Source organism: Neolamprologus multifasciatus, chromosome 10 (assembly GCF_963576455.1).
Source record: "Neolamprologus multifasciatus chromosome 10, fNeoMul1.2, whole genome shotgun sequence".
Taxonomy (NCBI): domain Eukaryota; kingdom Metazoa; phylum Chordata; class Actinopteri; order Cichliformes; family Cichlidae; genus Neolamprologus; species Neolamprologus multifasciatus.
In genome coordinates, this window is record NC_140448.1 from 13,447,422 (window position 1) to 13,464,614 (window position 17,193).

Here is a 17,193-nt window from a genome sequence, read left to right on the forward strand (position 1 = left end):
CACTGGATAATGACAAAAAAATCAACAACAACAAAAGGGGAAAAGCAGCGGCTCAACCAAATCTGATTGGCCGGCTGAACCGACACCGTTTTTTCCCCCTGCTCGCAAACCCGAGGTCAGCTCGGGACGTTAAAAAATAAATAAATGAGAAAATAGAAATGCGTAGAAAGTAGAAGACACGGCAGACAATCTAGCTTGTTGGCGCTGGAAGTGAGCGACGGCGCCGGCGTCCAATGGGAAGCGTCGGCGCAGCTGGCTCGCGGTACAGGCAGAGGCGGCGTCCAATCAGAAGTTCAGACGCGTGATGGACGTGTAACCAACAATTCCCCCTGTCCTTCTTCATCCCAAAGTGGGGATTGATTTCGGAGTTCATTCACATTTGCGAGCGCAGAGATTTTAAAACTGTTGGCGCTGAAAGCCACGTAATAAAAATGAGTGAATTACATAAAAAAAGAAGAAGAAGAAGAAGTGGGGGGATTTATGGGTTCAGGAAGAGATTCGCCTGCTTTTTATCGTCACTGCGAGCCTGTTTAACCCTCATCCTTTTACAGGCACCGCTCACTTTCACAGCCCGACTTCCACTTATATAAACTGCCGCGCTGCTGCTTAGGCAGTGGCAAATGAGTAGGTTGAACGCTATTAGCCCGCTACAACTACTATTACTACAACTCCTACCACTTCCAGAGAGCCATAATGGAGCCGGTTTGACCGTCCCACCGCGCTCCCTGCGATTGGGGCGCAATAATGTTGACGGATTTCTGATCCAACCCAAGACAGTGCACTGTTCTTCCAATAGCAGCTTTAAGTGAAAAGGCGTGCCTGCCCGTTCACCCCCCTCCCTCCCTCCTCCTCCACCACCACCACCACCACCCCTCAAAGTACTCGATGTATAGTTAAAAAATGGGAGGGCACACTTGAACCGAGCTGCTCTATGAAGGTAGGCTGCAGCGTGTGTTTATTGATGAGATGAAAAGAAGATGGAAGTGAGAAATGAAACAAAGTAAGGGAACATATTAAAAGAAGAAGGAAAAAAAAGACATCAACTCAGCGCGCTTCGTCAGGGGGGGGAACGCCGTGGAAACGCTGTCGCCACTTTTTTTTTCTTCTTGTGAACGAGCTTCGAAGTGCAGGTAAGAAATTGAGAGAAAAGTAGGAAAAGGGATGGGTCTTTACAACATCTCTGCCGCTATTATTAGAGAGAGAGGGAGCGGGAGAGAGAGAGAAGGTGGGGAATACAAGGAATTTCCTCTATCGGGGATTAAAACATGCTCGCTGACTTTCGGGTGAAATGCATGAAAATGCCACTCACTTCCCATGTAGTTGTGGCTGGCTTTACCAGCCCCCCCAGAAATCTCCGCAAACATTGGAAACTTCATTCTTTGGAGGGTCACGAACGTTCAATATACGTGATGCCAGCGTCCGAAATGTAGCCTAATGAAACGAGCCCCTTGCTTTAGATTAGAGGAGGAAGGGGGTGGTGGTGGTAGGGTGGGTAGGTAGGTAGGGGTGAGGGTATTCAGTTTTGGCTGCCAGGGGGTTTTGTTGTCCATCTATATTCGACTACCAAAAAACGCGCTGCCCTGGCGTGACGCAAGTTTGCCATCTGTCATTATTCTGACTGTGCCCCCTTTACTTTTAGATTTACCTGTGAGCCGGACAGTGGAGAGGTGGTGGTGGTTGTGGTGGTGGGGGGGGGGACACTTGAGAACAATACTACTCCGGTCAAAGTGTGTTCACAGGTCTGTTTCTCTCAATCAACGAAAGCCTGAGCGATGCTCGCGGGCTGCCTGCTCACATTTTACACACTGTGAGCCCGGAACAACTGTGGCAGGCGACGTGCGCATTTGGCTTTTAGGTCAGTTATTTGAGTCAGAGGAAACACGTTTCCTTATTGCATTTTTCTTCTTCTTCTTCTCCTTCCTACTGCTCTTATATACTCTCACTAGAAAACTGTCTTAAATGCATTTCAGTTTGTTAAACTTACCGGGAGAGGTGGTTGGTTTTTTTGGGGTTTTTTTTTTTTTGCTTTTTTTGTGCACGCGTGAAATCTATCCTTGGAGCGAAGCGGCTCACACTGAGACAGATGTCTAGCCTACATTTTTTTGTGAATTAATATCATTACGCCGTTGCATTTATGAGATGGGGTTACGTTCAGATGTGCTCAGCAGGCGAGGGGAGGCTGGCTAATATTGTGTCTGTAGGTAAAGCAATACTGCAGGTCCAGTTTCTGGGATAAATAAGAACTGGATCTGGTGGGACTCTTTTGGTCTGGATTTTGGTGCCATGTTTCTCCCAAAAATAAAAGCTCACTTTAAACTGTCGCAATCGCTCCCTCCCCCCCGTTTTAAATTCATACCCTACAGTAGATTAAAAAAAAATGTTTACCATGTGAGGCTGGCCTAGATACGAAGCCATGCTCTGGTGTAATTAAAGTTGCAAGAGAGGCTCTCTGTGTTCCTTTTGAGACATTTTGTTGCAAAATATTAATGGGCAACTCGTGATTCCTTCGCTCTTCCTTGTTACATGGCAGCACAGCGGCGCTTCGCCTCTTGATTAAAGTCAAAATATGTGTATTGTTTGCGCAATTAAAAAAAATATATAGATAGATAGATGCGTGCATATGTGTGTATATAGATTAATATACGCGGATGAATTTACTGAAAGGGCCACAGAGAGTTCATCTGTGTTCATCCAGCAACATGTCAGTCCTTCAGTGCTCTCTCCGTGCTCGATCGCGAGCGACGCGCGCGTGTGACTGGAAGATGGACAGGGGCAGAGAGCGTGCGTGTATGCGTGTGTGTGTGCGTGCATGCGTGTGTGTGTGTGTGGCAAACAGATGTTGTCCCAAAGCGCTCGGCTTTGTCAGATAAAGAGAGTAATACGGCGTGTCCTTGTGTCTAACGCGAGCGCCGCTGATAGTTTCTATAATACAGCACGTTCCGTGTCTGATTAATAGCCACAGACCCGGCTGGAGCTCGGGAGTTGTTCCCAGGTATAAAGCTTTGCGTCAATGCATTAGTCATGTCACAGGTTGGTGTTGGTTTGGTCAGTGAATAGCCCCAAACCGGTTAAGAGACCGGTCCCGGGTTTGACAGGCACGAGAGAAACGCCGCGTCCATGTCCTTAAAGCGCAGACTCGATCTGTGGATGTGCACCTGTGTGTGTGTGTCAGAGCGTGTGTAGGTTTTTTTCTTTCTTTCTCTCTTCCTTTTTTCTTTTTTTTTACGATTCTGCGTTTGCCTCTGTTTTTTTTCCACTTTTGTTGTGATCACTTCCTTCTGCCCGCCTTCATTCAGAATATGCCTCCACAACGTAAATGACTTGCTTGTCTATAGGCTCGGTTACGTAATTGGTGGCAGCACTGGATCGTTTGTTTTCTGAATGGACACATTTGGAAAACACGGAGCTGAGCGTGCAGCATGTTTGTAGGAGAAATGCAACATTTCCTTCACCCCCTCCACACACCCACCCACCCCACCCTCCTCCCCTCTCCTTGATGTGAGACTTCAGCCAGGCATAATTGCAATTCTGTCCCATGAATTAGAGCACGCTGATTTGACAGGTTGCATGTGGGTGAGGAAATAATGAGAAAGTAAAAATTATATTGTCACAATGTGTACACTGAATTGAACACCCTTCATCTGAAAAGAAACTCAAAAATTATAGTAACCCCCCCCCCCAAAAAAAAGGCGTAGCACCTGCATTTGTGGACATTTTATTGTTTTGATGAATTGGAGGGTACTTGTCTTGGCTGTAAGTGAGCTCTCGCCATGGCTTGATGTCAAAAACTCTTGTTTTATCACCACAGAGGTGTACAGGAGCTGCTGAGTGAGGGTAAGCCATTATGTGCTTTGGGAGTGTTTGTAGTCTGTGGATCAGGTGCCCGGTTTCATCTCAGTTAAGTCAGGAACGGGTATTTACATGTATAAATTCCACACACATTAATATTCACAGGGTTTGAGCCATCGCCATTTGCCCACTTTCTGTGTCACGGCTCAAACCCACCCATGACTAATGAATATTTAAGAGTACGTCTGCACATCAAGGAAAGTGGTTATTGTGTGAGGAAACCCAGCAGATAAACTGTACACCTATACTCACATGGAAGAAAGAGGCTGTGTGTGTGTGTGTGTGTGTGAGTGTGTGTGTGTGGAAGGGGTGGGGGGTGATCAGTTAATCCACATGCGGCAATCAATCCCAATTTTCTTTTGGCTTCAGCATCCTTCACTCGTCCGCTGTAGCTTGTCACCGTCTCTTCACATTTGCCAGTTTATTATTATTGACCAGAAAACTGGCGCAATGTGTGCCCAGCATTCAGTTTTGAAGTGTTTTTGACTGATTTAGTCACGCTTTCACACATTTTCTCCCACCTGATTATTTGGGTTTACTCAAGTGAAAATGTGTAAGGGTACCATGCTGTACTAATGTAATAAGTGCTTCTTTGTAAGACACATATAACCAGGGAAAAAAAAAACAATCATCTTGTACTGTACATGGACACAGATGGTAGGTCAGATTTCCAAAAAATAAAAAATAAAAAAAGAAATAAGTGAAATAAGGCACTGATGCCCAAAAAGACAAGATAGAGACATCTTTCTGAAGCCTCCGCAATGCTTCATTGGTTGTTGGTATTCCCACGCCATTCAGCTATCTTCACCAGGCTGTTACCAGGTAAGCGTGGTGGTCCCGAACTTACATGATTATATTTATAAATATTTGAAAGGATCATATTGTTGCAGTGCAGTTGCCCTGAAATGTTTTTTTTGGCCTTGGGAGCTACACTATGTAGTGAAACGGACTGGAGAGGTGTGGGAGGGCGTGTAGCGCTGGTCATGAGAGGAATTCACCTCGCTCGTTCTGCCATGTGTACTCTGTATTTATAATTTTATTTTGGAAAGTCTACATTTGGCTGAAGATTCTGGCATGTGCTGGCAATACAACGGCAAAGAAACGAACCAAATAAAATTCCTCCTCGCGGTAGTGGCGAGCCTTTGCAGACGAAGTAAAATCAATACTGTAATTTAAACTAAAATTTCAAGTCAGGTCTTTACCATCGTATGACAGCAGACTTGCACTTGAGTCCATTGTGGCACTTTGTCTGGCTCAGTTGAACATATTTGGCAGCCATTTTGGGAATGCAGCAGAGATCCATCGATATAACAAGCCACTTTGTGGATTGCATCCAGAATGTCACAGTGCTTGTTAACTGCTTGGCCTTTTTGTCTCAGGCAGAGTTTATCTTTTCCCAGCTTTTTATTATTTTTTTCCCTCCCTGTATGATACTCGTTAGATGAATATTCCCCCCTTTGGAATAAGGCTCATCTTTGATGTGATTGCCAACAGAGACTGTTTTCAGGTGCACATCTTAAAGTTAATAAGTCTTGTAATTAACTACAGAGTAGCCTTTAATAGACTTTAAGCTTAAGGATTTGGTTTTGTTTAAGAAGAATGAATAAAGTTTCTCACCTTATGTTTATTGGTAAGACTCCTGTTTTACAGCATTTGCAGCTGTAACGCAACATTTGAGTCCCTAGCTGCCATGGTAACCCCCAAAAAACTCAGGTGCCTCTAAATTATCAGTGATTAAATTATTTTCCATTTCTATTTTCCTTGTATCCCTTGATCCTAGTAAAATGTAATGATAGTTCTTCCTTGCTGGATCGTTGGATTACGCTTTGCAAACTAGAAATTGTTGGCAGGCTAGCTACCTCCTGGCTAACTGGCTTGGATCCTTCTACCCACAAATCACCCTTTCCACACATTACATGCTTCTCTTTATATTACATTATTTTTATCCCCGAATATACAAATCAATCACAAAACCTATTGACAATCTGCACAGGCTGCCTTTGTCAGTAAGGAATGAATTTCCCCGTTAGCTGCATAATGCAACACAAAAACACTGTTACAGTGTGTTATGGGGATTTCCTTCCAGCTATAAAGCAAGGATTGAACACAAAATCACTTGTTTAAAGGGAGGAAAATTGTATTTTGTCATTGAAGACGTGGCGAAGAAAGCATAAAAAATATTTTGGAATGAAATGAGAGGCTTTTATTTATTTATTTATTTTTAAAAGAAACCCAATCAGGGTATATTATCCATAAATATTATTTCAGGAATATTTACAGCTCCAGACTTTTTCTTCTCCTTCTTTTAAAATTCATTGCGTTGTTTTTTTTTGTCTTGTTTTTTAATATGTGCCCTTTTAGTTCAGAACTTTTATTAAACCTTAACTGAACCTGGTGTGACTATAAGATCGTGCAGCATAAAAACTCTATGACGCGTTTTTCAGTTTTCAAAGGACTTTTGTTTTGGAATCTTCCCTCCCTGCAAGTATCACAGGAATGCGTAATGAAAGCACAAATTGATCCCGAATAAGTATTTGCCAGTGTTACAGCCGGTCGTCAGTAAGCTTTTGTTCGGCTATAAAACTTTATAAAGTCTCATGAAACCCGCTTACTATCCTTACTTCCTGCATAGTTTCATAGTATATGGTTTTAGATTTGAATGTTTGCTTTCTCCAAAATAAAGCAAAATCTAAAAGGAGCGTTCCACAGGGGAGAAACTCATCACACACTTGCCGTCGGATAAGAACGTTTTATTTTAGTGTTTACACATGAGCTTGGTACAGGACCAGAATTAATATTAGCCTGCTCACACGATAAGAAATATGTTTATTAGTCTTAAGATATTTTTTTTAATTTTGTCATTTAAAGTGCAATGCCAGCTGCTATGTTTTTGCAGTTGCGGTCTCCTTGTGTCACATGTATACAGTATATACATTACAAACATGGTGGGTGTGATCATGTGTTTCCATTACACTCTCTTGGTTCATGCAGTTGTTATCAAAGCTTTTATATTTGTGCTGCAGGAGCCGAATCTCATGTAAGAACTTGATCAGAAGTTATTTCACAACAATTTCACAACCGAAGAGTTTCTTTTTTTTTCTTCCTTTATTGAAGATGTTTAAACTTCTTTAGAACTCATTTTAATAACGTGTCTTAGAAACATTTATTTTGTCGGTCGCATGGAAGGAGCATTTAAACCTAATTAATGTTCTTTCTCTTTAAACACACAAGCAGGCGTAGGTATTCGACTGATGTGAAAAATGTATCCTGGATTCTAATAGCAAAGTTGTATGTTTGCCAAGGTGCATGTGTGTCCTCAGTTCACCCTGCTACCCATATGGTTTTCTACAAGTCATGGTGAGCTCACTGCCTAGCTGAAGGGGAGAGTAGCTAAAGAGAGTATGAGAAAACTGCAAAGAGCAGTAGTGTCCTTTGTAAGTTTTTCAGCTTTTCACAATAAATATAAGCGCTGTAAGTTCCCGGTTTCATTCTTGGCATCGAGGAGACTTTTTAAGCCTCATTCCACTAAACTGTACTCACACCAGCCAAAATGTTAAGATTGTGCACACTCTCGCTCGAGGTACATTGGTATGCACTGTGCTTTGGGTAAACTAAGGAGGAATTATTTTATTTACACAATAGTATTTGTGTTGTGGTTTTATCAAATATTACGTTTGCTGAAACCTTAGAGTATTTTCACATAATCTAAAAATGTATTTTCTTTCTTTTTTTATTGAGTAACTCATTAGTTGTTTTTTTTCTCGTCTTTTCTTTTTTTAAAAATACAGCCTTAGGAAATCACTGTCAGGTATTTTTCTTTTCTAATCTTTAACAAGGGAATTTTTCTCTTGCATTTTCATCTTGAAAAGGCATATCTGTTCTTATACCATCCATGTTATTTATTGCCCTGAATTGTATCTATAGCAAGACACGTTTAAGTTTTGAAGAATCTGAAAATAATAGTTAATTTGTCTAACAGCTTCTTGTTTTAATGAATAATAAAGTATAGATTGTCTTTTTTTATTATTATTATTAGGACTGTTGGTTTAGGTGACAAAGAAAATGCATGCCTAACCTGTTCAATGACAACCAGATGGCAAGGCAAATGTTCAGTTTTATCCGAGTTGCCAGGTTTGTTGACAATAAGTTTGACATTTATCAAGTGACCCAGTGGGATCGTTCTAGTGACATTCGTAACACCTGCATTACATTTTTATTGTAGATGCAGTCCATGTGTCTCCATGAGATAGTTGGGCGGCTTGAAATCCAATGCAATGGTTGCTGGTTGTGGCAGCAGTGGGATGCTGCACATGAAAACGTCCATACATGACCTCGTGGCAGCTGCTATGTAAACTCACTTTAAGCTCTTTTTTAAAAAAAATTTTCTGTGAACAGATTAAACAACATGAATCCAATTTAGAGTCTTTCACTAGAGTGAGCTGTGCTGCTGGCTAGTGTCTAAACAATCATTCATTCATTCACAAAGCATGTTTCTTATTCCCACTTCTCTTTAGGCTCACTTCCAACATGCATTTATAGGAAGGAAGGTCACACAAATAGACAAAGACACACGTAGCTATTGTACGCACCCTGTTAACTTCACCTAACACACAGTCACATGACCAGGAATAAAGGCATATGCATTCCTGAGCCTCTCCATCAAACCGTGGCACCACAAATGACTTAGAAGTGGCACATTTGTTATATGACCTGCCGAAAATACTCACAGGCCCGTGGCACGATTTTTTTACAGTAATATTACCAGAAACAGCTGATCAGCTTAGGTTACACTCTGGGGCTTATGAGCTATAGATTGTTAGCATCAACGATAATAATTCTGCTGCATTCAAAAGACCACACTGACCAACAATTCATGAGCATTAGCGAGGCCAAAGGGCCAGAGGATTATCATAAACGGAGCTGATATTATCGCCGCTTTGTGCTGAGGTGACCCTGCGGTCTCTCTGCTTTTTTTTTTTTTTTGCATTAAAACAGATTAGAGAGGACAACCTGGGCTACACTAAAATGCACAAGGAACAATAGGAAGTGTAGCAATGGTGAACACGCAAATATCTTGTTGTGTTGACGGTGACACATTGCACAGCAACAAACAACGCAAGCCATGTAAGGTAATGGAAATTCATTACAAAGCAAGTGCGGTTTGCTCTGTAATTACAAATTACAGCATTGTACAGCTCCACCAGTTGTTGTCTTTGGAAAACATAAGGAAGTCCAGTAAGAAACGCAACATTGTCAGCATCGCTTAAACGCCTTTTAAATCAATTTCCCTACTTTAAATATGATGATCGATCGATCTTGGAGAAGACTTTACTGCTAATGGCATTTTTTGTTTTTTGGGCACCAACAAAGCAAACAGGAAATGGAAAGACCAGAAATTAATGAGCGTGTTAACAGCTAACACATCGGGTGGTAAAAATCTATTTAAAAAAAAAAACAGCCAAACAGCTACCATCAGCTCATTTGACATCATTTTAAAAACATATAGTCATCGTCACGGTCACACAAGGACACAAGAAGTGGTTATGTATATGCAACCTCTGATATGCTATAGAACTTGTATAACCACACTAACTGGTGTTGCTTACATAGTTTTTCCTGATGTCATTGCTGGGAAAACAACAAGCACAAACAACAGGCTTTCCAGGCAATGCACAGGCCCATTTTGAGATTAGACTGTCCAAAGGTTTGACACTATATTGGACTGTGTTAGTAGAAGCCTTCCATGTGATTCCCATGAAGCTCATAAGCTTTGTTTTGTCACATGTCCAAGTTTGCATATTTTTCTTTAAACTTCTCCATTTACTCCTTTGTTTCCTCCAAAAGGTGTATTTACTGAGTAAGAGGGTGTGGCTTACAGTGTTGGCAGTAGTTTCTTAAAACGTACTCATCATAAATGCCTGACGAGAGCTGATTTCCTCTTTACATGAATGATCTTATTGTCCTTATGCGAGCCCCGTTTTCACGAGGGACCGGTGACTTATCTGTACTTTGAGTGTGCTGCTGTGAAATTTCAGTCAGCTCAAGTGTCTAAATAACATCTAGAGATTAACACAAGGCCGAAAGAGTGGAAATCTTTCATTTTTGGCCTTTCCCTGAGTGCTTGTGAAATTCTGTAGTTGGCTTGCTTAACAAGTTAATCTCGCAACACGCTATTGTATGGTTGAAATTTCTTAATGTGGTTAGATTGCCACCCCTTGATGGATTACCAGAAAACCTTACCTATGTGCCAATTTTTGTTTAAGTCATTAGCTCTAAATCACATTGCTCAGCCTGCAGACCAGTGGATCAGACCGGCACTTGGTCAAAGCGTGTTTAGGGCACGGTTGTGGTCGGCAGTGTTTCAGTGCGTCAGCATTGCACTTTTAGATGGGTCATATGTCAAATGATCTGATGAGACATATATAATCATCTGTATTTACTACACAACAGCTTGCCAAACTAAAAATAAACTAAACACTGCTAACATCCATATGGCTTCAAATAAGGACAGCATGCGTCCATTAAGTCTTCTGGATTTACCATCTTATCCACATAATGAGGAAAATCTGTGCTTGAAGACATCATATTGAAAATATCGCCAGTTCACCTGAATAATGAGTCCGTTTTATTTCATCCCAATGCCATTTGTATTGTTGTTGCCGTAGCTACAGGCTGAAGAAATATGTTGCATCATGAAACTATTTTTTCTTTTGCAATGACCATTTTCTCTTTTTTTTCTCCTGCTAGCATGTTAGCAGTTTTGTACCATGTCTTTTTTAAACGGCAAACATTGTGCTTGTGCTTGCCAGAGAGAGAGGGTAGGTTGCTGACCCTCGAAGCAAAAGCAGCTAGCGGAACAGCTGACCTGCTTAAAGCACCCTTGTGCATTTGTGAAAGTTCAGCTCTGTGCTGGACCATCACCGCGCTGGCTCGTGCACCCTCGTGCAGCTGCTGTGAAACCTCATGGTACACAACTTCTGAAGCTGCTGACTATTCCACGCACGCACGGTCGAGTAGTGATTTAAAGTCACTGCTAGCAGTTAAATCATTAGTCAGGTTAACTTAAAGGTTTAAATTTTACAGAGCAAAGTGCCATTGTGGAGGCACTAACCATGACTGATGAAAGAAGGCTTTACAGTTTAACCACAGCACGTATGTGTGCTGTCTTTCAGAGGCAGGACACCTTGAAAGCGCCGCATGTGAAACCCGGCTTTACATAAAACTTATGCGAGCATCTCTTTTTTCTGTTTTTCTAGCTCTAAATACAGATGAGACTGTGGTTTCATTCTGTTTGGCCTCGCTATAGTGACAAACATAGTGTACTCTTAACCCTAAACACATTCAGAGCCTGCTTTGTTCGTTATTGTGTTAGAGCTGCGCGCTTCTTCACAAAGGTCCCGCACAGTCCCCTCGAAATTCAGCACAAACGCCTGTTTTTTTCCCCTTGTTTACATCTCAAGGATAGAAAGTCAGGAGATGCGTTATTTTCTTTGAAGATACACAACTGTTCCTCGTAGCTACACAGTCCCAATTTTTGAGAATAGAAATATGAATAGAGGCATACACGCTGATATTTCTTGACGAGCTGAATGTATTAACTGCTCTTTATCATGATACACTAGTAATAGACAGAGAGGTCCTATATGAGCAGCTGTGTAGGTTCGTGAAGATCTCTTAATGGCCTGTGAGGTCCTTTTTTGGAGAGGCAAAATGTCCTTGATGTGTGTAGTAGCTGTAGAGAGGCAGTTGCATTGGACACTTGTGCCTAAATGATAACTCTTGAATTTAGCATTATCTGCTTCGGGGGTTAGAGGTGTTTTGGAGACTATCATATGAGTAGTCAGATGGTTCTTTTTGGTCAAACGCTCATTAACAAAAGCAGAGCCATTTGCCAATTCTGAGATTTTTTTTTTTTCTGTTCCATCACCAAAGTGACTGCCGTCTTTAATTTTAATGGCCGTAAGCCAGCAGTGGCTGTTTGTCCCCCTCCCACCTCCCCCACTCCTCCCACCCCATCCTCTTCATAAAATACAGTATGAACAAAAACAATACTGATAGCACTAATTCACAAGTGTTTGTGTGGACTTTGTGTGAAAAAAAAAGTATATTAGAAGTAGATTATCCTCCCATCTGTAAGTGTACAATGGATCTGCTATGGATAACGGGTGGCGGTGGGTGTGTTTTTGACAGAAAGTGACGAAGTTGAACAAGCTGTCCTGTCAAAAAATACTTTAACTGTCCTCCACTTGAATTGCAGTGTTTATTGTTATTTATGTGCTAGAGGAATTTATTTGAAAGCCGCACATCCTGTCACATTGAGTGGCTTTCTGTTGGGCTGAATATGTTAACACATTAATATGCTGCGCTACTGGAGACATTTCAGTGGAACTAAAGATTTGCGGCGTGATTAAATCAAGGGGACCGTAAAGAGTTAACAGTGGCTGCAGTTAGTGTATGATGCACACAAATGCATGAACAATACAGTCATTGAAGCAATTTCAACTGAAGAGAGGCTATAACATTATAGTGGTGTAATTACTTTACAATGCTTTGACCAAGAAGGAAGGAATTTGAGAAAGGAAAAGTGTTGTAAATTGAGGTATTTTCATGTTTTGAAACCGCTCCTGGTCTTGAGTTTAAAATCGAAAGTACAGTTTTGAAGGAGGGATCTCTGGTACGCCTCCGTTTTGAGGTGAAATGGCAGTTCAAAGTTCAAAAGGCGTTTCATGTTTCATAATAATAGTTGCGTATCGAGTCTATTTTAAACGCGCTATAATTATCAATGATTTGCACTCGAAATCATTCAAACTATTTCACCGGTTCTGACATGTCGCGCCGTACAGTTTCAGTCCAGGGAGAAGTAGAAATGGGAAGGGAAAAAAAAATGTTGTGTGAAAAATCTTGGCTCAACCTGTCAACAGTCTCCGTGTGCTCGTTGATGATTTTCAGTGACTGCAATAAAGCCAAATCAATTAAATCTTGAGACTGAGGATGTGGTTTTTCTGCAGCTTTTCTTGGAGTGTATGGGAGTTGGGCGCATTACTTACCTGTTAAGTGCTCAAAGGTAACGAGAGAAACACAGTGCTCCAAATTGCTCCGATTTAATTAGCTGACACAGCTGTCGTTGGCCGGACTTTTTCATTTGTTTCTTTTTTCAAAGCGTGCAGTGGCAAAATAGTGCTGGCTAACGTTTTGATTTTTCAGCAAAGTTTGAGGCGTTAACTGATGACGCCAAGTTGTGTGTGCGCACCCATTTTGTCAAAGAAGTGAGCTGCACGCACTCTGTCTTTATCAAACGCGCCCCCTTCACTTACCTCACGAATTTTGCTTCCCCCCCCCCTTCAGTGTTCTGGCTACATATTTACATTGTGAACGGAATTACATTAGATCCCATATCCAAAAAGTACTATTACAGCCTGATTTCTGGCAGTTTATATGCTAATGTGCTTGGATGATTGAAATTAATAATTACAACGTCGGACGGTGATTGTTAAGCAGCGGAGGTTTTAGACAGACTTACTGTTAATAAGGTGTAACACAAAAACACTCTCGATAAGTGCAGATCTGCATCAGATCCATCAAGATGCTATATGCGCGTGCATGGACATGAGCTTTTTCATCATGTCCCGCGGCCCTTTTGTCTCCACACCGAATCGTACCAAGGGCCTTGAATGTATGCTTGTAGTGTGTGTTGTAAGCAGTATTTGCATATTCAAGATGTACATTATTCAAATGGCTGATACTGCTCCTTTCATAACCATGCCTCTTATGTCTGTTCTCAACCCCATCCCCCATTCTCACCATTCTAACCCCCCTCACACCCACCCCAAAACCCTCCCACCCCACCCCACCCCACCCCACCTTGATTAACTAATGTCCAATTCGGTGCAGCGTGTTCCACGAGCTCGCCTCCTCACACAGTCAGCTGATTAACCTGGAGCCTGCCTGGTGAAGTTGCAACCCTCGTCTTCCCGTCTTAATTCCTCCTTTTTTTTCCCCCTTTTTTTTTAATGCCCCCTTCTTCCTCCTCCTCCTCCACCCCTCCCTAGTCTTTGTTGTGGCGGCAGCAGCAGAGCATGCGTTGCATTGGCGGTCTGAAGCATTGTGTCTGATTTCCAGCAGACAAACTGACCTCTGGGGATTTATTGACAGCAAACTCCACAGAGGCAGACACAGAGCTGGGGGCATGGAGGCAGCCAGAGAGTGGGGGGGGTGGGGGGGGTGGTGGAGGGTGTTGGGGAAGGTTTGTAAGGAGGGAGGAGGGAGGAAGAAGAGTGGGGGCATAGACGGATGGAGAGATAGACGGGTAGGAAGGGAAGACGGGGAGAGGTTCAACGTGATGAAACAGGAAACAGGTAGAGGCGCAGAAAGAAAGAAACCAATATGGGGGAGGTGGGGTACAAACGCTGAATTTAGTTTGATTTAAATTTTTTTCCTCCCCATGGAGTATTAGCAAGTGAAAGAAAATGGCCGCCTCCTACAAGGATCTAATTAATTTTGAAGGATCATCAGCCCCTTTAGTCCAAGGCAGGGTACAGGAGGGAGGGAGGGAGACAGACCCCTGGGCTGATTAGAATTCACTGCAGGTAGGCGCTGGCTGCTGCTCACCCACTGTGTCACGGCTAAAATGGAATCACTGTTGTGAGTGGCAGTCTGGGCAACTGAAGCCCGCTTCCCTTGGCCTACTCCTTTGTTGCCAGCGTTCACCTCACTTTCCCCATTAGGCAGGTGGATTTACATGTCTGGACTGGTAGAAGCAACATATATGTGCGCATTGTCGAGCAGCAGCCACAAAACCCAACCATGGCACCTGGATAACATTTGCATGTCAAGCTAACCCCAGCAGGAAAAAGGAAAAAAAGTCAAATATTTGACATTATAATGGATAAAGAAATTTGACATGTGGGTGTGCGGTCTAGTAAAAAACAATGGTCTCGCTATTGTTTTTTAGGTGGTGCAACAATATATATATATATATATATATATATATATATATATATATATATATATATGAGGGGGTTTCCTTTGACTTTGTCAGTCAGGATTATTTAAGGAGGGTTTCATTCACACGCAACAGGTCGCAGTTATACATAGTTTCTAACTTAGCAGCTACGCCAGCGCTCAGTTTAGACTTACATAAATATATATATTTATAGTAAACCATCTGTATGTGTTATTTTAGGTCACTCACATAACTTTATAGTGAATAGAAAATGGCTAAAGTTATATTTCATATGTAGGAGGTTCATTTGATAATAATTTTTTTTTTTTTATCCAGATCAAAACTGAAAAACAACCAACTGTTTGCGTTTGGTTGAAAGCATGATCCATCTGAGTATTGTGTGATCACCATCTGCTCCTAAACATGTTATTACATGCCTATATCTAATCATCAAATTTGTAAGTAGTTTACGAACATGTCTGGAAAACAAGCACTGAGCGTCCCACAGAGTGCAGCGCTTCTCGAAGGGAGGCCCGAGACCCAAGCAGTCCGTCAACTCAGCCATTTCTACTCAGTTACACTTTAACTGTACTTTTTCCGCCCAGATTTTCTGCTTCAGCGTGCTCAATTATAACGACAATGATCATCTTCGGGCCACATTTACACATTAACGCGTGTCTGTTACCTTGGCATAAAAGAGCAGAACCGAATGCAGCCAATGATCCTTCCACACGAGTGTGTAAGGAAAGAAAAAAAAAAAGAAGGGAGGTCACTGCTTAAAATCTCATTGTTTCTGTAGGCAGGCTTTACTTCAGTGTCTCAAAGTAGGTGTGCTGTTGGAAAGTACTCGAGAGCCGTAAAAGAATAATTTGCTCCAACATTAATGCGCCGGTCTGGTCAAATCCTTGCCCCGTTCTGTTCATTCAGCAGCACAGAGTAGTTAGTGGCGTTTTACAGAGCACTTCATGTTCCTGTTGTAGCAAGCGTGGCTGCTGCTGAACGTCTTTTACAAAAGAAAAAAAAAATTGAGTGTCAGAAATATCATCCACCCTCAAATTAATGATAAATATTCACATCCAAACATGCCGTGAAAATTTCCAGGTACTTTAAAAGCTTTACTGGTTCCATTACCTGATGGCACTTTGGAACAATGTGGGTCTAATTTGTTTGGTGGAGGCATTTTTTCACCGATTCGATGCATTTTTTTAACCCCCCTTTTCCAGTTTCCCTGCTCTTGAACGATAGTGCGAGTGTGCGACTTGAGTCTGATGAGTTTTATGTGATTTCGTGATTTTTTTTTGTCTTCAGTTTTGGGATCAAACATTTGCATACTAAATGTGTTTCTACAGTGTGAGAGCAGTTGTGTCAGACTTCCTTAGCATCACCAAAGCAGCTCATCACATGCTTAATGTTGTTGAATGCCTTTCTTGTGTTTTCAATGAAAGCCTTGTGTGTTTAATATTTGACTCTTTTCTATTATTACAACTGAAAACGTTGCTTTACATCTGTGTGAGACATTGTGCCGTTTCATTTGTGGATTTGAAAATGACAAGGGGAACAGATACGCACACGCACAGACACACACACACACACACACACACACACACGGATGGTGAATATGACTGAGACCTTTTCCAAAATATTCAAACAAAAACAAAGCTCTTTACGAAAAAAAAGTAGATAATTTTTTTCTTTGGAAGGGTGTGGTTTTATTGCCCAAAAGCTCAGGCAACTGTGTGCGTGGGTGTATGTGTGTGTGTGTGTATGTGTGCGGGGGGGGGGGGGGGGGGGGGGAGGAGGAAAGAATACCAAAATTATTTTCAACCTTGATTTGTAGTTTTCAGTCATGTGAACTCACCGACGTCCATTCATCTTGCTTTTTAAAAACTCTTCACACATCTGTTGCAGCAGACACTCCTGGTTCATTAAGGGAGTGGCAGTATCGACGAGGCTGTATGTGGCATTAAGATTTGTCTTTGTCTTTTTCCCTCTCTCTCACTCTCACTCTCTCTCTCCCTCTGTCTCCCCCCCCACCCCCCACCCCTCCAAACACTGTGGCAGAGCAACACATGATTTGGACAGAGAGGACTGACAGCCTTGCCTAGCACCAGGCCTCTGATCAGCCATCTCCACCAGCAAACTGAAGCTTGACCCGCACTTCATCACCAGCCACACAAGCATCTTCGTAACAAAACGTCATCTAACTGTGAGTACTATACTCCTTTCATTTTTTTTAAAAAATAACGTATTCTTCCTTAACGTTTCATTCACTGAGCTGGGAATTAGCACTAATGTGTTGCAGTAATTTTTTACCTAAATTCAACTTCACTGGTTAAAACAAAATCTAGTTTTTATCATTTGACCCCCCCAACATAAATTTTACTTCTTCTCGCTATATAATA

The 17,193-nt window shown here is 41.9% G+C and overlaps 1 protein-coding gene across 1 annotated transcript in view; it reads left to right on the forward strand.

Annotated features, from left to right (window-relative positions):
* Nucleotides 1–861: 861 nt before the first annotated feature.
* zbtb20 (zinc finger and BTB domain containing 20) overlaps nt 862–17,193 on the forward strand; it is a 29,288-nt gene continuing 12,956 nt past the window's right edge. Inside the window, exons 1-2 of the mRNA XM_085175877.1 lie at nt 862–1,130; nt 16,853–16,997. The gene's annotated coding sequence lies outside the window, so the exon portion shown is untranslated. The remainder of the gene's footprint in view (nt 1,131–16,852; nt 16,998–17,193) is intronic.